General features: G+C 38.2%; 1 protein-coding gene across 1 annotated transcript in view; it reads left to right on the top strand.

Moving 5' to 3' along the window:
- The first annotated feature begins 940 nt into the window (after positions 1-940).
- MED30 (mediator complex subunit 30) overlaps positions 941-17,188 on the top strand; it is a 644,151-nt gene continuing 627,903 nt past the window's right edge. The window contains exon 1 of the mRNA XM_050801506.1: positions 941-952. The gene's annotated coding sequence lies outside the window, so the exon portion shown is untranslated. The remainder of the gene's footprint in view (positions 953-17,188) is intronic.

Here is a 17,188-nt window from a genome sequence, read left to right as displayed (position 1 = left end):
CTACAACTAGTATGAGTTACTTTTTACATAAAAATGTGTAAAAATATCTTAAACCTCAAGTTTATATAGTTTCTGCTTGATTCCTGAGTTTTCTCATACATAGAGATAAATACTCACATCGCCTTCAAACTCCATTCCCACACTCCCAGTAGACAGATATACTAGAAGAATTGTAGAACTGCGGAAGGAATTCAGCCAGAATAAGATTGGGCTAGATTTTATGATTCTACAAACTTCATTATATTTCCTACCATTTTGAAGTGCATAATTAGTGTGCTAAGTCCTAGGGATAACAAGGTAAAACCATATCCCTGTCCCCATCTAGCTTGCATGTAGGCATGTACACATCTCATCTAAAATACATGTAGTGCTGAGTGAGTGAATGTTTTGAGATGCTAAAGAGCTGAAATGATTTCGTGACTCATTCCACCTCCTGGGAGGCTTAGAACAGGCTTTATAAAATAGGCAATTGATTTCTCTTAAACTGAGTCTTGAAGGATTGAGAGTTGCAAAGTAGAGAAGGGAGGAGAGATCAATCCAGATAAAGGTAAAGGAACCTGTGCAAACGTAGTCGCCCAATTCTGTGCTCTTGCTGGAGAGGTGTTGAGATCATTTGGAGGAGAAGAGGCACTCTGGCTTTTTGAGTTTTCAGTGTTTTTTTGTTGATTCTTTCTCATCTTTGTGAGTTTGATGTTGTTGTTGTTGCTTTCTGTTTGTTTTTCTTTTAACTGTCAGTCCCCTCTTCAGTAGGGCTGCTGTGGTTTGCTGGAGGTCCACTCCAGACCCTATTCACCTGGGTCCCTCCCTTCCCTGGAGATGTCTGTGGAGGCTGCAGAACAGTAAATATGGCTGCCTGCTCCTTCCTTTGGGAGCTCCCACCCAGAGAAGCACCTACCCGAGCCAGTAGGAACGCTCCTCTATAAAGTGTCTGGCAACCTCTATTGGGGGGGGGTCTCATCCAGTCAGGAGGCATGGGATCCAGGATCCGTTTAAGGAAGAACTCTGGCTGCCCCTTGGACGAGCGGGTGCACTGTGCTGGTGGGAATCTCACTCTTCTGGACTGCCTGGAATCCTCAGAGCCAGCAAGGGGAAAGACTGAGTCAGCTGATCTGCGGATACTATGGTTACTCCTTCCGCAGGGGGCTCTGTTCCAGGAAGATCAGAGTTCTGTCCTTAAACCCTTGGCTGGAGATGCTGAAATTCCAGCAGGGAGGCTCTGCCTGGGAAGGAAGTATGGGTCTGGCCTAAAGAGGCAGTCTGGCCACGATTTGCCATAGCCTTTGTGCTGCACTGAGGGGAATTTCTCCTGGGTCCAAACTACCCAATCTTCCAGGCACTGGCAGGGGAAAACGGCTGACTGGAGCTGCAGTGTTGGCTGCCACCCCTCCCTCCAGGAGCTCAGTTGTCTTAGGTGGACTCCAGTCCAGCGGCTGCTTAGAATCTGCACAGCTCTGTGCTTGGGACCCAAGGCCCTGGTGACATGGGCTCACGAGGGGATCTCCTGATCCATGGGTTGCAGATCTGTGGAAAAAGCATGGTTTCCCAGGCGGGATAGTGCAATCCTCCCTCGGTACTGCCTCCCTTGGTTGGCGGTGGGAGCTGCCCTTGTCTTGTGCAGCTCTCGCGTGAACCATGGCTCCACCCTGCCTTTCTTTGCTCTCCATGCGCCCACCACCGAGTTCAGTGAGAGAACCTACATACCTTAGTTGCCAGTGCAGGTCGCTCACAGTTTTCGTTAGTCTGGATGGGAGCCTGTGATCACAACTTTTTCTAGTCGGCCATCTTGGTCTTCTTGCTCCCCTTAGCTGTTCTTTTCTAAAGACCTTTTGTCTTCCATACAAATGTTAGATTGAGTCAGTAAAATTCCTAAATAAATCTAGCTGGACTTTTGATTGGGATTGAATTGAATTTGTAGTTTCAGTTAGAGTTAGAGTATACTGACATTATTAATATATTCTTTAATACTGTATATTGTATAGTATATCATTTTAAATATGTTATATATATGTATTTAAATATAAAACATTCTATGTGAATTCTATGCTCTGTGTTCTTGAATATTCTGTTAATTCCCAGGTACTTTATGGTTTTTGTTGCTGCTGCTGGTATCTTTTTTTCTATTATGTTTTTCAGCTGGTCATTCGATATTACTTTGTAAATAGGAAAACATGTACATCTAAACATAATTTTTATCTTTAGGACCAAAAGATTCTCTGCTGAAGTTGCTGCGCTAGGAGTGTTCATTGATGCCCAATAAAAACAGATTTTTACTTTAATAATTTTTCATTTTCCTGTAACAAGCTTGGGGGAGTCACAGCAGAGAATAAATTATAAATTCGCTGTTTGTCTTACTTTCTGTTGTCTACAGTAGAAAGTAAGAAGATAGTGGGGTATAAATCTTAAATAAGTTAAATAAACATTCACTTTCCAAAACTAATATTAACAGTAACACCTATTGTAGCGGGCACCATTGGTTGCTTCCATGTCATCCATTCCTCTCTTAATCTTTTCATACAGAATCTCAATTGTTTTCCTCACACAGTTATGTGCTTCAGGAAAACCTGACCTGCCTACAGATCCAGGGTTTGCTCCTGATTGGTTTAAAGACAGCCCATTCTCTCACCAGTGATTGGTTCAGGTATGGGGCACATGATCCAGTTCTGGCCAATTAAATGATATTTGCTGGGTGGATTCTGGGGCAAGTTTTCTCATTCCCAAGGACGAGACACAAAAAGATGTATTCTCTCTAATCTGCTTGCATCAGAGTGTTTCTGAATTAAATGTGGATTTAATATAAAGTCTTTATATAAAAGAACTGAAAATAGAACAAAGGGTATTTACATTAAAAAGTTCAAAATGCACAAGAGATTTTAGCAAAAAATAATAGCAAGTTTTATAGTTAAAAGAGTAATAATAATATCAGGTTAACCAATTTTTAAAATTGGGGTAAATTTACATACCATAAAAAGCCGTTTTCAATGTTTAGTTCAGTGAGTTTTGACAATTTTATACACACCTGTAAGTACATCCCAAACAAAATATAAAAGTTTTATCACACGAGGACGTTCTTTCCTGTCCCTTTCTAGTCAATGATCACCCTTTCAAAGGAAATCACTTTTTGCTCTATTATCACAGATTAGTTTAACTTGTTTTTGAATGTGATGCAACTGGAATCATACAATATATATTTTGGTCTGTATCTAGCTTTTTTATCTCCACATAATGTTCCTGAGATGCACACAAATACCAGTATTTGGGTACTTTTTTTTTAATTGGTGAGTAGTATTCCAGAGTACAAATTTAATAAAATTTGTTTACCTCTTCTTTTATGGATGGACATTTGAGCAGCTTTTGGCTTTATGCTATTACGAGTAAAACTATTGAATGTTTTTGTATAACTATTTTTGTAAATGTATGTTTTCAATTATTTCTGATAAACATCTAGAGAGGAGTCATATGGTTATATGGCTAGTACACGCTTAAATTAATATGAAATTTCCTGGTATTTCTTGAAAGTGGTTGTATCCTTTTACACTTTCACTGAGAGTTCTAGCTACACCATATCCTTAACCATCACTTAATGTCATGAACCTCTTTCACGTTAACTCTTCTAGTCAGTGTGAAATGCTATCTTGCTGTGATTTCAAATGGAATTTTTAAAAATTACTAATGATGTTAAGCAACTTTGTCATGAGTTTATTGAGGATTTGTATATCTTCTGTTGTGTGGTACCTCTTCAAGTGTTTGCCTATTTAAATAACTGGATTTGCTTGTCTTTTTTGTTGTTGTTGATTTGTAGAAGTTCTTTTTTACTCTGGGTGTTAGTTTATAGATTAGATGCCAGGTATGTATTGTAATATTTTTCCTAGTCTATGGCTTGCATAATCATTTTAAAATGATGTCCTTATGTGAAGACAACTGTTTAATTTTGATGAAGCCCAATTTAATTTGTTTTATGGTTGGTGAGTTTTGTGTCCTATCTAAGAAATGTTTGCCTAATTCTGTGTTTCAAATATATGGGATTTTTTTTTCTAGAAGCTTCGTATTTTATGTTTAGGTCCATGATCAATCTCAAATTAATTTTTATGTATCCAGTTAGATAAGGATTGAAGTTCATTTTCTTCCATATGAATATCCAGTTCCAGTAGTGTTTTGTAAAAAAAAAAACTTTTTTTTTTTCCGACTGAATTGATCTGATCCCTTGGCCAAAAATTAATTTACTGTGTTTTAGTCAGTTCATTTCTTGACTCTTTATTCTGTTCCAGTGTTGAAACTTTCTGATTAGGTGCAGACATATTAAAATATGTTATGCCTTCTTAATGATTAAAATCCTATAAGCCAATGTCCTTCCCAGCACACAAAATTTTTGAACCAAGTCAGGTTTGTTCTACTAAGATTTTGATGTACAGTCATGCATCACTTAACAACAGAGGTATGAGACATGTGCCCTTGGGTGATTTTGTCATTGTGTTTACATCACAGAGTGCACTTACACAAACCTAGATGGCATAGCCTACTACACACCTAGGCTACAAATCTTTACAGCATGTTACTGTACTGAATATTGTAGGCAATTGTAACATGATGGTAAATATTTGTGCATCTAAACATATTTAAATATAGAAAAGGTAAAGTAAAAGTTTAATATAAAAATAAAAATGGTGCACTTATACAGGGCACTTACCATAAATAGAGCAGTAGGACTGGAACGCGCTCTAGGTGATTCAGTGCGTGAGTAGTGAGTGAATATGAAAGCCTAGGACGTTACTAGACACTATTGAAGACTTTATAAACACTTCCTCTTAGGCTACACTAAATGTGGAAAAATACATATTCTTTAACACTAAATTGAATGTAGCTTACTATAACTTTTGTACTTTATAAACTTTTAATCTTTTTAAACTTTTGGACTCTTAATCTTTTTTAAATTTAGCTTAAAACACGAACATATTGTACAGCTATATAAAATATTTTCTTTCTTTATATCCTTATTCTAAAGGCATTTTTTCTATTTTTAAAATTTTTAATTTTTTTAGCTTTTTAAGCTTTCTCGTTAAAAACGAAGAAACAAGCACACACATTAGCCTAGGCCTACACAGAGTCAGGATCATCAAGGTGTTGCTAAGTGATAGGAATTTTTTAGCTCCATTTTAATCTTATGGGACCACCATTGCATACGTGATCTGCCATTGACCCAAACATAGTTATGCAGTGCATGACTATACTTGTCTGATACTATTCCATCTCACAAAGCAACCTCAGTGAATTAAAACTTACCAATACCTCAAGTTTCCAAGGTCATGTTCAGCCCCTGAGGACCCAGTTGCTCAGTTTTCCTTGTGGCAATTTAATGCTGCAGCAGTGTAAGAAAGATCGTCGTAGCTGCACTTCCAAGCCTCATCCTCCAATAAATCTTTTGTCAATAATTTAATTTCTTAGTGAATGTCAAGCTCAAGAGTGGAAGAAAAGAGTATTACTTATCGGCCTCTTAAAGCCTCACTCACTTGAAGGGCTGCTATTTGGGGTTAAAATAGATATAATAATTTGGTTTTCTATTAGACTTTTACATGTTAACTCATAAGACAGCATTCTAATTGGCTTGACAGTTGTATTTTCTTTTTGCAAATTAATAAATGACTCTTTTGGTCCATGAAAACAGATAGCAAAAATGTGCCTAATTATACCATAGAATCAATTTGTAGGTCAAATCAACTTTCACTAGCATAGTGTTTCTCTGCAAATTGATAAATAAAGCTTATTAATTGTGAGTCTTTATTCTAATGACAACATTATAAATAGGCTTTATCTAACATTTTTAGAATTCTCACCAGAATGGGAATATTTCTACTTAAATAAAAAAGCTAAAAGCAAAGATATTTTGCCAGTTAGTTATTTTAGTTACTAAGCACTTCTCAGTAGATATTTATGATTGTTGGACTATGGCATCAAATTTTGTCTCACTAATAACTTCTTGAGATTATGAAGTCCAGTAGCAATAATTTATTACATTAATTAAGAGACATCATAGTGATGTGTTTAACAGTGATAGGAATTAGACAGTATTATTAAGGATTTGATGTATATATAAAATACTGCTATTCATGACTAAAATTTATCTTGGTTCATTTTCTAAAAATAACTCAATATATTTCATGTCTCTAGTACTTTTATTATAATTCTCTATGAATATCATTTAGCTTAGGTAGGATATTTCATTAGTTAAGCATACATCATACTAACTCAAGGCAGGAAATAATAAAATTATGTGAAGTGTTAACGTATCTGAGAGTAAATGATAAAAATTAATCTAATGAAGATGCCAGCCATAAAATAAATTACATGGGCTGAAGAAAAATGTGAACATCAAATCAAAAAAAGGAATTGCATTCTAAATCTAAGGCAAGGTAGATGAGTAGAGTTGAGTTCCTTATAAAGAAGTATTTGAAGTCATAACTATGACTAGGCTTTACTTCAAACGAACAAATCTCAATTTAGATTCTTTTTTGCCCTGAGCTGCAGCTAATATGTCTCCATTTCATGATGAATACTGTCAGGAATGACAATGACCAATAAGTAGAACCAGTAGAAAGTTCCTCCTAGAATGCAATGTCATCCATGTGAGGGAAAAGAAGACAAATTAAGTCTAAAATTAAAATATGTCACCAGCAGCCCCAAAGCACTGACTCAAAATCAGGTCAATTTAAACCTTTGTTCTACGTTACTTCAATTTTTAACATTTCCTGGATAAGTAAGCAGTAAGTGGGGGATTTTCCCAACAAAAAACAAATGTCTCTCTAGGAAAACTATGGCAGTAAATTGTCAACAAGAGAAACAGTCAATGAAGGGAAAAAAAATTCACTGAATGATTGCTGTTTCAAGTTTTTCCATTCAATTTGTAAAATTTTGATTTTTTTTTTTTTTACAAAATTTCCTCTTAATTGTCACATGCTTATAGAAAAAATGTTAAAACAAAGAGAAACAAAAAGCAGAAAAGTAACCTATGCAATGTTTAGCACTCAGAGAAATGCAATTTAAATGTTGTTCCATACCCTCCCGAACTTTTATTATTGTTTTTAACATAATTGTGCTCATATTGAATATACATTTTTTGTATTCTGGATATTTACTAACTTAATGTGACATAGGTGTGTTTGCATATTATTACATACTCTTCATAAAGATAATTCTTAACAACTTCACAATATTCTGACAAGTATATGTGTTCCCAGAAGTATGAATATTTTATTAACTTGCTACATATTAAGTTGATACATATAGACAATTACCTTCCCAAGAATTGTACTTATTTGCACCATTATATTATGATACCATTATATTGTGTGAGGGTGCCTATTTCATCACATTTTCAAAAACATTAATCTATTTCTGGACTCTTTATTCCATTTCTTAGATCTCCTTATCAATTTTTGCATTCCAGTTTAAATAACAAATCTTTGGAGCGTGTTTTGATATTGGACTGATAAATTTGCCCAAAGATTTCTCTTTTTTCGCCAGTTCTGTAAAAACTATTACACACTTTCCCTCATATTAACATTGAAATTGCTTCTAAATGCAATTAATAAAAATAATATTGAGATTTTGATTGTGTCTCTTTCGGTCAAACCCTTCCATGACTTCCCTTTTGTCTAGTTCAGTGGTGCTCAGCCAGGGGTGATTTTCTCCTCCAGGAGAAATTGGGCAATATCTGGAGGCATTTTGCTTGTCCCAACTGGAGGGTGGGATTGGGGGAGGCAGGGTTAGTGGGGAGTCCTGCTACTGGCGTCTAGTGTTTAATGACCAGGGATGCTGTTAAACATTCTTCATTGCACTGCATAAGACAGACCCCAACAACAAAGGATTTCCCCAAGTTTTCCCAAATGTCAATAGTATGGGTGGGTCGAAAAACTCTCATCTGTGGGATATATTTAGTGGCAAACCACTTTGCTTGGCACATCAGCCTGTCTTTCATCCAACTCAACAGTCTTCTAACTGAGGTACTTAAAAGCCCTGTTGGTTGGTTTCTAGATCCTCAAAATGATTTGCTGGATAATAGATCCATGTTCAAAATTATACTACAGGAGAAAGAGGTATGTCTTTCATCTATTCCAAATCATGCTATGTTGCAATGCCTCTAGGGTAAAAAGAAAAAGTAAACTAGGAATAAGACTTTAAAGATTAATCGAGGTAATGCATAAATCCATGTGGCTTCAAACTCTTTATAATAAAATGAGATACAGTGTGCATTTAATATTTGGTAAGAATAGTCTTATCTTTTCTTGTTTAAATTTCTTCTAGATATTTCCAGAGACTTACAATTTCCAATTGAACATGAAAACTGGTTCAGTTTAAAAAAATTCCAGTCCAGAGTGGTACATTTTTTGACAATCAACGAACCTACATTGAAATATCATTATACATACATATACATATAAATTACATTTCTATAAATTTGTCCTAAGGAATGAAGTAGAGTTGGATAGAAAGATATGCAAATAACACTAACATTTACAGCATGCTTACAATGTGCCAGCATTCTAATAATGTCTCAGTTAATCATCACAGCTACACTCAAGTTGGTAACACCGCGATCTTCACTTTATGAAGAAAACTGAGGCTCAGAACAGGAACTTGTCCCAAGTCACAGATCTATGAAGATTATAGATCAAACCACATTCTATGTGATGCCAAGATCCTATGTCTAGCCTTTTCTAAATAGCAGTCTTTTGGGTTTCACTTATTTGTGTGTGTGTCTTTGTGTGTGTTTCAAAGTAGTTGAACAACAATGTCAGGGAAATCATGGTTTTAATGTTTTAGGTATATTTCTTATATTTCTCAAAAAAACCAGTTTGAACATATTCCACCTACAAGCCTCTCAGAGAGGCTATCTCTTTTATATCCAGGCACCAGCACTTTGCTTCAAAGGCTAACACAACAATGGCCTGAAGGCAGGTCCAGTGAGTGTAGAGTAAAACATGTTTCAGGATCTGTCAGGGACTTCAAATACTTTACTGAAGGCATTGAATTCCTGGGCTTGACCTATTACTGCACCTCCAGCATCTAAGAGTACTATGTCTTACAACTTACTCCTTATGACTCACTTATAACAAACATCAGTCATTACATCAATGAAAATTATTGTTAATGCCACTTACACTAATTAACACAACCTCTGGTGGAGATACCAATAAGAATAGTTTAAGTACCAAGTAATGTACTCTTAAAATGTTGATTCTTCTTAGGATATTTCAGTGCTAATTAATTGTCCAGAGGATGTGGAATAGGGATAATGTGCATTATGCTGTCAAGGGCAAGCTCACATGCGTGTAGGCACACACACACACGTACACACACAGCCCCCAAAATGTTTATATGGAAGCAATTTAAAGTAAATTATCACACAGACTACAGAATAGTCTCAGCAAACAGTAACTACCAGAATTATCTTTCCAGTGTTACTTACAATAATAACAAAATTTATTGAAATGTTTAATACAAATGACTTCGTTTTAAAAATGTCTTCATATATTTTGGAGTTTCTTGACTGCAGTGTTTTTGATATTTTGGGCTGGAGAATTCTTTGTCTTGGGAGAGATTGTCCTACGCATTGCAAGAAGTTTAGAACCCTTGGTGTCTCCCAAGCAGATGCCAATAGTAGCTCCCTTTTCTCAGACATTTTAAATGTCTTTCATCTATTCCAAATCATGCTATGTTGCAATGCCTCTAGGGTGAAAAGAATGCCTCTAGGGTGCCCTGGGGGTAAAATTGCACCTAGTTGAGACCTATAAAATGGACTATAACCCATGTAGCTATTAAGTAAAGAATATTTATTTATCTAGGCAAATGTTCATAGTATATTTAATGGAAGAATCAGGACAAAACAACAGATAAGTTAGACCTTGATTTATAAAATAAAAATGGATACATGCACTGAAATACAAAGACAGCTAACCTTTTTCGTGTGCTTACTCTGTACCGAACACTAATCTTTCATATGAGTTATCTGTTTAATTTCCTTAATAACCCTCAGAGGTTGGTAATTAACCCCATTTGATAAATAAGGAAACAGAATCTCAGAAAGGTTAAGCAGCTGAATGATAATTTTATAATATTAACAGCAGTCATGTCTGGGTAGTGAAATTGGGTGTAATTATTTATCCCTGTATTTCCCAAGATTTCAACAATAAGCATCTAATATTTTTAATCAGAAAACTTAACAAATGACATTATTAGGCTGGGCATGGTGGCTCACGCCTGTAATCCCAACACTTTGGGAGGCCAAGGTGGGAGGATCGCTTGAGGTCAGGAGTTCGAGACCAGCCTGACCAACATGATAAAACCCCTGTCTCTACTAAAAATTCGAAAATTAGCTGGGAGTGGTGGCGGGTGCCTCTAATCCTGCACTCCAGCCTGGGCAACAGTGAGACTCCATCTCAAAAAAGACAAAAAGACATTATTAAATCACAAGCTTTCTTTTAGAGAATAAAATGTATTTATTGAGTGCCTGCCTTTTGCTTTCTTTCATAGAACAAAATACAGTTAATGAATGCTATCTGGTTGTTTTAATGAAATACTTATATTCTTAGCCTCTTTTCCTATGCCCCAACTTCTTTTTTGGTAACATTTTCTTTCCAGTTATTCAGTTACTGAAATCTGTAATAGAGAATCGTTCCCATTATTCCAGCTCTGGTGTATATTTGGTACTTAAATCACTGAAACACAATCTTTACAAATTCTCTCTACAGAAATAAAGCATTTATTGAAAATTTACTCCCTTATTTCTCTAGAAAGAGTCCAAATTTCTTGAAATAATTTTTTAAAATTAACTTAGAATTCACTAGAAAACTCTCAAAAATCCTGCTGAAGATCATTCGAAAATATATCAGCTAACTTTCCCCTCCTTGGTGAACTACGTTAACAGGCATAGCAAGGTGAAACAGTGTTCCTATTCCTTGAGGCTAAATAAAGCTTCTTGGAGATTCTGGAGGCTCCCTTCACTGGTCCATGATTAGGACGTGATACTGACATTGAGGAAAGTAAGGCCTTTCTCACACTGGGAATTATTTTTATGTTGCTTCTTGCTTGCTTGAAGGTTATTCAAAGGGGCAAACTAAGTTGGTTTATGATTCATTAGCTGAGGCATTTTCTGCATACTGCTTATTTAACACATGATTTTCCTGGTATGGCCAGAAAAGGGAGTCTTAATAATCATGGTCAACCTCTGCTTACTCTTCTCGTCATGAGTTTTCTTTCCTTTTTTTTTTTTTTGAGACAGAGTCTTGCTCTGTCGCCCAGGCTGGAGTACAGTGGCGCGATCTTGGCTCACTGCAACCTCTGTCTCCCAGGTTCAAGTGATTCTCCTGCTTCAGCCTCCCTAATAGCTGGGATTATAGGCGCCCACCACCATGCCCAGCTCATTTTTGTAGTTTTTTTTTTTTTTGAGGTGGAGTCTCGCTCTGTTGCCCAGACTGGAGTGCAGTGGCATGATCTCGGCTCACTGCAATCTCTGCCTCCCAGGTTCAAATGATTCTTCGGTCTCAGCCTCCCGAATAGCTGGGACCACAGGCATGTGCCACCATACCCAGCCAATTTTTGTATTTTTAGTAGAGATGGGGTTTCACCATGTTGGCCAGGCTGGTCTCGAACTTCTGATCTCAAATGATCCACCTGTCTCGGCCTCCCAAAGTGCTGGGATTATGGGCATGAGCAACTGCACCCGACCAATTTTTGTATTTATTTATTGAGATGGAGTTTCACTCTGTCTCCAGGCTGGAGTGCAGTGGCACGATCTTGGCTCACTGCAAGCTCCACCTCCCGGGTTCAAGCGATTTTCCTGCCTCAGCCTCCTGAGTAGCTGAGACTACAGGCGCGTGCCACCATGACCAGCTAATTTTTGTATTTTTAGTAGAGATGAGGTTTCACTGTGTTGGCCAGGATGGTCTCGATCTCTTTGACCTCGTGATCCACCCACCTCAGCCTCCTAAAGTGCTGGGATTACAGGTGTGAGCCACTGCGCCCAGCCCAATTTTTGTATTTTTAATAGACAGGGTTTTGCTATGTTGGCCAGGCTGGTCTCAAACTCCTGACCTCAGGTGATCCACCCGCCTAGGCCTCCCAAAGTGCTGGGATTATAGACGTGAGCCACCATGCCCAGCCTGGTCATGACTTTTTTTGGCAATTCCTCTGAGTTTCTGACCCTCATTCAGTCTGCTTTGTTGCCCTCTCCCCTTGTATCTTCTGAGACCCCAGCAAACCACGAAGAGATTTATCACAGTGTCATTTGTGAAAACTCATCACATTTGCAAGCTGCCTCTGTGGGGAAGTAGATGCGATTTTATTGATGCTTAGGTATTATTGCAGGATCCTGAGGACCAGAGAGAGACCTTGGGGTATATACGGGAGGATACCTTTATTATTGAATGCACTCAGACTGAGCAGACTCAGTGTCCAAAGACTGGGCCCAGAACAAAGACAGCACTTGACTTTTATACACACTTCACAAAAGGGGTGGGCTAGTTTGAAGCAGGCTTACAGTTATAGTGACGCAAAAGCAAGGATACGGAGGCAGAACAATTAATTAAATAGTATCAAGTTTATAACTCAGGATTGCACATGACCATTGCCAAGCAACCCAGATGTCCATTATCTAGGTTTTGCTCTAAAGAGCCTTGCACTGGTTTGTCTCATAACCTTTACTGTGGTGCCCAGGCAGCAGTAGTTCAGGCCTGTTCAGGCTTCTCATGACCTTCATTGTACTTCTTAGATAAAACAGAATACATGAAGTTACTAGTTACAAAGAACAAGAATCTATAAACTCATTCCATAAAACAAAGGAAAATTTGTTTTTTCTTCTCCCTATGTGGAGGGAGTGCTGGGAGAGTCTCCAGCGCACATTAGATAATATTATCAAGACTTTTTCTGGGTCTAGGCTGTGCCTGTTGCTATCTCTGGGACAAGTCAGCCTAATACAGGAAAGCTTATTTCTCTCTTTTTTTTTTAATTTTATTTTTCTTTAATTTCTCGCCTCAGTATCACTACTAAAGTTCACGTTTTGTGTGTTTTTTAGATAAATTAATTACTATACAGTATTTGACTCTAGGCTTCAAAGTCAGGTTCTGAATTATGAAACATTCAGTTCTACTTTCCAGTCTTCATTCCCACAACATACTTGCCAGGAAGATATTTCTCAAAATAAACACCTGTCTAGCACACTGAGTTTTCACATGTATATAGGGTCCTTGTCCAATTCTCTCTGCATTCAATATCTCTTTCTTTGGAGTAAGTCTATAAGAAAGCAAAAGTCAGGTATACAATGTTATCGGAAGGCTCTTTAAAATAGACCACCAGAGGCCGGGCGTGGTGGCTCACACCCTTAATCCCAGCACTTTGGGACGCTGAGGCGGGCGGATCATGAGGTCAGGAGAGCTAGACCATCCTGACTAACACGGTGAAACCCCGTCTCTACTAAAAATACAAAAAATTTGCCGGGCATGGTGGTGGGAGCCTGTAGTCCCAGCTACTTGGGAGACTGAGGCAGGAGAATGGCGTGAACTTGGGGACGAAGCTTGCAGTGAGCCGAGATCGCGCCACTGCACTCCAGACTGGGTGACAGAGCGAGACTCCAACTCAAAAAAAAAAAAAAAAAAAAAGAAAGAAAGAAAAAAGACAACCAGAGTGGAGGAACTAGTCAGTACTAGGCATTTCATTATGTCTGGGCAACCTTGGAGTCAGTGAAGTTTTCTCTGGCTGGGTTCTGCCTCTAAAACAAACACTTAGCAAAAGCTAGGAAAGTTTGCAACGTTTGTAATCTAGGAGGCTCAGACCATCTTTGCCCATCATGCATTACCTTTTTTTTTTGCCTACCCTCTACCCTTTTCTGGCCAGAATGAGAAATTTAGAGCTATTATGTATGTGGTGGGGAGGGAAGATAATTTGGGGAGTGTGGAAAGAGAATTAACTCAGCATATTCAAGTATGTTGGAATATATCTTCTATACAAATAAAAATTAAAATGTTCTTCAAATGTTATACCATTCATTTGTTTGAAATTATCTACTTTACATAGTAAAGTGCACAATTGTTCATCTATATTCAACCGGCATACATTTACTGCTGCGTTTTGCTAGTAAAATACTGCAATAATTTAAAAAATCAGTTATTAATGTCATTTGTATTTGGTCTTACAAAGTTTATCTAACAGTTATTGTTTACGCTTATATCTTACACTTCACAAAATAGTGAGTGCATTGCTGGTGCAAGTTAGGTGGTCAAAAATTGTAGGTATTATTATTTCGAGGTTTTTGTGGAAGAGAGAGTTAAGAGTATGGTACTCTGTAATTTTTAAAACCTCGCGTTCATTATCTGTACAATGACTTTGGTTTGGGGGGAGCCTTTCAAATATCCAGTATCCAGTTAGGCTAGGTGATAAGTGTTATTCAACATCACACAACTAAAAAGTAACTCTGTAGGGATTTAAATCTGTCTGCTTCCAAAACCAACTCTTACCTATTATGCCAGTGCTAAGAGAGTTAGAGTGAACAAAGAATACCAGGGCTGGAGTGGCCTTGTCAGTGTTTGATAAGGGTAGCAGAGCAGGCTAAGACTCACGGACTCACCACAACATAGGGATGAAGTAGAGATGAGATCAGACAATGCTGTTGGGCTTGAAACATGGCCTTAGGGTTTTAAAGGTCCAAAGTCTGCGAGTTCAGAAAGAGTAGGGAGCTCCAATATTACGGACCCAGTTAACAAAATTAATAAAACCCTCATGGTGAAATATCAGATTTTAATTGAATGAGAGAGGCAGAAGGTGGGGAGTACAGCTATGACTCTGCTTGTAGTTCAGGTGTGATACAATGAGAAGCTGAGTTGCAGTAGGAGCTGGCCTCACAAGGAGGACATGGGCTGGGTTTGAAAAAACAGTGTCTTGGAAGGAAGCAAGTGGTTAAGGCTTCTGCAGTCAAATTCTTGATTCAAGTCCCAGTTTTGGTCCCTGTCATATATATAACCTCAGGCAAGTTAATTAACCATCCGAAGCCTCAGCTGTCCTCTCACTGAAATGAGCAGCGTAGCCTGACTTATAGGGCTATTGAGAGATTAAATGATATGTAATGCATGTGAAGAGCTTAGCACAGAGCCTGGCACATAGCCCAAGTTCAAGAAACAATAGCAACACTGCTGAAAAAATGAGTAGGGGCAGGAAGAATGGGGATGGGGGTGTTGATCTAGGGTGATTTGGATCATAGTGGTACCATTAAGAAAAGTTAAAAATCCATAAAGATGATGTGGTTGATTCAGAAGGAGGATAGTAAGAGCAGCTGATATGGATGCTCTGGTGTATGAAATGGTAGGTTTTAAAGATTGCATGTTAAGTGTCCGGCGCTGCCTTAGTAGCCTGGGGAGAGGCTGCAGTGTCTTTTGTTTTTCTGGACAGCAGGGGGCTCCCAGGTACTGGAAAGAAGCAAGTGAGGGGCTCCTGCTCTTTTCTGTACTTTGCTCAGTAATGCTTGCAAAAGTAAGCTAGCATCATCTGATGCTATGGTTAAAAAGAAGTTGTGTGTTCCTGGACTCATAAATGCACAATTTTCTCTATAAGGTACTTGAAATCCATTGAATCTTACAGAGCTGGAGTGTAGTTTAGTATCCAGCAAAAATGGAACAGATTAGACCAAAAAAAGAGAAGGTGTGCATGTCACAAATTCACAGATTAAAGTAGTAATGGGGACTAGAATGTAGCATAAAAAGCAGAAATTGGTGTTGTGGACGCAGTGGTAGGAACACACAAAGGAGAGAGAGTCTTTTCTTGCCTTGGGAATCTGGGGAAGACTCATTCGAAGAGCTGGGTAAGGCGGAAAGAGCATTCCACGTGAAGAAACAGCACACGTGCAAAGACTCAGAGAAGTGAAATTGCTTGAGAAATTTTCTGGGCACAGCAAATGTAGTTTGTAGAAAAGTAATGTTAAAGGAAAAACCTTAGACAAATTAAAAGTAATAGAGTTTAATTGAGCAAAGAATGATTCATGAATGGGGCAGTCCCTGCCCAGAATAGGTTCGGGGAGGCTGCGGTGCAGCCACTTGGTCAAAGCAGATTTCTGGACAGAAAAAGAAAAATGATGTATGGAAAACAGAAGTGAGGTACAGAAACAGCCAGATTGGTTGCAGCTGAGCGTTTGCCTTATTTGAACACGGTTTGAATAGTTGGCCGCCTTTGATTAGCTGAAACTCAGTGATTGGCATAAGAGTAGGTTACTATCTGTTTACGCATCCAGTTAAATTACAGTTCACTATGTACAGAGACACCCTTAGGCCAAACTTAAAATATGTAAGGAGACAGCTTTAGGCTAAACTTGGTTTAACATTAACAAATGAGAAAAAAGAGAAGCCCAAAGAGAGAGCAAGTATTTTGCATGGAGTCAAAATCTGAATAAGAGCCCACGTTTGTAGATTTCTAATACCCTTTTCCCTGCACTTTGCTGGTCTAATCCCCTCAACACAGTTAAGAGCTATGAGTAACTGAGTTACTGAGTTTGCAATTTCTAGACATAGTGTTTCTACCAGTATATTAATTATTCTTTTCCCCTTTCAAAGAATCACTTCTCAGGAGTCATTTTTTTCTTTCTAATTTTGATTTTGTTGAGGCTCAGAAAGCAATACCCCAAAGACTTGTGCTTTGACATGCTCAGAGGCCTTAGATGCTGCTTCAGAAGCAAGGGTTTCTAACCTTGTCTCATTCCCCACTCCAACTTGTCTTGTTCCTTTAGTGCAGGAAGGGACTCTGGAATTTCTTTAACTGACCAAGAAAGCTTCTTTCCAAAAGAAATGCAATTGTCCTTTTTTTGTTGTTGTTAGGGTCTCACCCTGTCACTCTGTCACGTAGAATTGAGTGTGGTGGTGTAGCTGTGGCTCACTGCAACCTTGACCTCCCGGACTCAAGCAATTCTCCCGCTTCAGCCTCCCAAGTAGCCGGTACCACAGGTGTGCACCAGCACACCTGGCTAATTTTTTAAAAAGAATTTTTTGTAGAGATGGGGTCTTGCTATGTTGTCCAGGTTGGTCTTGAACTTCTGGGCTCAAGCAATCCTCCTGCCTCAGCCTCCCAAAGTGCTGGGATTACAGGCATGAGCTACTGCGCCCTCCCTCAATTGTCTTAAACCCCCTCTGTAGGGATCTCATTAGATAACTAGGAAAGATCA

This window comes from Macaca thibetana, chromosome 8 (assembly GCF_024542745.1).
Source record: "Macaca thibetana thibetana isolate TM-01 chromosome 8, ASM2454274v1, whole genome shotgun sequence".
In the NCBI taxonomy this organism is placed as follows: domain Eukaryota; kingdom Metazoa; phylum Chordata; class Mammalia; order Primates; family Cercopithecidae; genus Macaca; species Macaca thibetana.
This window is presented reverse-complemented; position numbering and strand designations above follow the sequence as displayed.